General features: G+C 25.0%; 1 long non-coding RNA gene across 1 annotated transcript; it reads left to right on the forward strand.

Annotated features, from left to right (window-relative positions):
- Nucleotides 37-684, forward strand: LOC107636106. Its single transcript, XR_002360655.1, has 2 exons — nucleotides 37-282; nucleotides 366-684. It is a non-coding gene; the product is annotated as an uncharacterized LOC107636106 (long non-coding RNA).

Below are 2,330 nucleotides of genomic sequence, written 5' to 3' on the forward strand. Positions count from 1 at the left end.
ATCTCATATGGTTGGTGTTCTTTAGGATTGAGTTAATTGATCTTTGTTTTGAATTTTAGGATTGCCTAGGAGCCTTAGATGATACTCATATCAAAGTCAATGTTCTTGAGGCTGACAAGCCTAGATATCGAAACAGAAAAGGTGACATAACAACCAATGTGCTTGGAGTGGTTGCTCCCGATATGCAATTTATCTACGTACTGGCGGGTTGGGAGGGTTCAGCTGCGGATTCTAAGGTATTGCGAGATGCACTATTTCGCAATGGGTTTAGTGTTCCCCAAGGTATTTTATTGAGACTTTAATATGTTATCAAAGTAACCATTTGATCTTTCATTAATTTTGTTCAATTGTGTATGTCACACTAGGTCATTATTACTTATGTGATGCTGGATATATGAATTGTGAAGGATTTTTGGCACCTTATAGAGGACAAAAATATCATTTGAGTGAGTTTAATCCACATAATCAACCCAGTACAGCTCAAGAGTTTTTTAATATGAAACACTCACAAGCTAGGAATGTCATTGAAAGGGTATTTGGAGTATTGAAAGCAAGATGGGAAATTTTAAGGGGAAGATCATTTTATCCTATTAAGACTCAAGGAAGAATTATAACTGCTTGTTGACTTTTGCATAATCATATTAGAAGAGTGATGGTTGTGGATCCTATTGATGAGATAGAAGATCAAAATATACTTGGAGTAGATNTGCACAAGAAATGTGGAACCAATGGAGGAGAAGACATCACGCTCGATAATTGTAATAATTTTTCTATGTGTGAGGTTGTCTGTCGTAACATTGATTTCATTTTGTTTATGTGTTTGTGTTCTTGTATAAGAGTTGTGCATGTATGCTTATTAGTGCAAGTAATTTTTTACTTTTGAGATTTCTTTGTAACTTTCATTTGGATAATAGTAATGTTTTTTTAGTGAATTTAATTGTGATAATGTTAATTTTAATTAAATATATTTGTTATTAGGGGTATTTTAGTAAATTTGAAAAGATTAGAATCGATAATAATTTTAATTAAACATATTTTTATTAAGGGTATTTTAGTAAATTTTTTATTAGAAGTATTTTTGTAAATTCAAAATGTAAAAAAAGTAATAATTTTAATTAAACATATTATTAAGTGAAATTTAGAATCAATAATAATTTAAGTAAAGATATTTGATATTGGGAGTATTTTGATAAATTTAAAAAAAATAGAATCAATAATAATTTTAGTTAAACATATTTGATATTGGGGGTATTTAAGTAAATTTAAAAAAATAGAATCAATAATAATTTTATTTGAACATATTTAATATTAAAGGTATTTTAGTAAATTTAACAAAATTAGAATCAATAAAAAATTTAGCAAAATGTATTTGATATTAGGGGTATTTTAGTAAATTCTAAAAAAATTAGAATCAATAATAATTTTAGCTAAACATATTTATTATTAGGAGTATTTTAGTAAATTTATTATTAGAGATATTTTGTAAATTAAAAAAAACAATGTAAAAAATAATATTTTATTAGCTTTATATTTAATTTTTAGTCATTAATAATTTAATTTGAATGAGTAAGGGTAATTTTGACATATTACATAATATGACCAAGAAATTTAAACTCAACCAAACAAAAATTTATTCATTCCTAGAATTATTACATAACATTCCAAGACATTAAATTTTATAAACAAACATAGATATCTTCTATTTCAAGTAATCTTATTCCTAGGTATTATATTCCTAAGAATAACATTCCTAGTAATAAAATTTAATCTTTGAACCACACACACCCTTACATCATCTTTCAAGAACTCAGCTCGGAGATGTCACTGCGAACAAGGATTCATTGGCAATCCCTACATTCCAGGAGGTTGCACCCACACCCACTTCAACCCCAATGTCGGTATATTATTCCTTTCTCAGCTATCGTCAATATTTTGCAAATTAACAAAAGAAAATTAAAATAAAATAAAATAAAATTGAGTCAACTTCAGCGGAAGTTAATAAGGTAAGAAGAGTTAGAAGATAATTTAATGAAAATTAATAAATTATTTATTATTTTTTAACTATTAAATTTATATAAAATTAATTATATTTAAATTTTTATTATAAAATATTTAAAATAAATAAAATAATTTTAAAAAAATTACCTAATACATATATATCTTATGAAGCAACTTATTTTTAAGTAAAATAAAAATGAGAAATCAAATGAATTTATATATACAATAAATATGAATAAATAAGTATTATTTCAAGTAACAAATAAATTAAATACAAAGATATTTTAGAAAAACTAACAATATTAGTAATTAAAAGAGAGTGTAATTAGTCA

Source organism: Arachis ipaensis, chromosome B04 (genome assembly GCF_000816755.2).
Source record: "Arachis ipaensis cultivar K30076 chromosome B04, Araip1.1, whole genome shotgun sequence".
In the NCBI taxonomy this organism is placed as follows: domain Eukaryota; kingdom Viridiplantae; phylum Streptophyta; class Magnoliopsida; order Fabales; family Fabaceae; genus Arachis; species Arachis ipaensis.